Consider the following 1,011-nt stretch of genomic DNA (forward strand, 5'->3'; position numbering starts at 1 on the left):
TCAGACACAGAATTCAGATCTGAGAAATAGTTACCACATACCATAGTCAAATAAACAATGTTGCCAAAAAGCTGATTTCAAAAATTAAAAATATTCTTGCAAGTATTTGAAGAAATTAAAATTGTTTACCGATTTAACTCTGTGGTTTGAGAATTATAGTATAAAAGATACGTATACTTTTTAAATCCTATAAGAATTAAGTACAGTTCTACTTATACATATAGCATCAGGCCTTTCCTTTATAGGGGTAGGCAGAAATGTGAAACACCTATTTTAACCAGCTATATTAAGACCTATATATTAGGGAACGGCCCTTTATCTATTTACTAGGCGCTTTTCCAAACCGGGTTAATACTGAGTAAAAAAATCTAATATCCCTATATATCCTATTAATACAAATTGATAGAAGCGGAATAAATTTCGCATCTAAATTAAGAATGCTTTCTAACGTCATTCATTTACATCTATCTGAGAAATTCAGATTCATTGAATCCAGGAAATTTCAGCGGGTGCTTGATGCAACTCATACTTGTATGGGATCCGGAGCGCGTGTGCCGAATTCAGAACTGAATTCAGCTTGCTATTCCGGATATATAAGCCCGGTCAACAGAGGACACTACATTGCGACGACGATCGCACAGACCATAACGAATTGCGTCCCCAGATTTAGACGTCGAGCTCGTTAAATGAGATGGGACGATATGGTATTTCATATATTTAATTTCTCAATACAGAAATCATAATGTATAAATACAAGAATTTGTAAAGTTTTTAGATGTTTGTCAAAAGTAAACGTAGAAATTACCGGATTCGATTATTATTAAAACATATGGTTTACATTACATTGTTTGTTGTGTTTAATAATGGAATTTAATAATATTACTTTCAAATAGATCGTCGTACAGCATATAGAGGATTTTTGTAGCGGGAGAAGCTTTTCACGCGGACGTGGCCGCGAGCAACACCTAGTACTATATAAATTACTCGCTGATGAAAGTTGGATTTCTATGT

The sequence above is a fragment of the Manduca sexta genome, chromosome 9 (genome assembly GCF_014839805.1).
Source record: "Manduca sexta isolate Smith_Timp_Sample1 chromosome 9, JHU_Msex_v1.0, whole genome shotgun sequence".
In the NCBI taxonomy this organism is placed as follows: Eukaryota; Metazoa; Arthropoda; class Insecta; order Lepidoptera; family Sphingidae; genus Manduca; species Manduca sexta.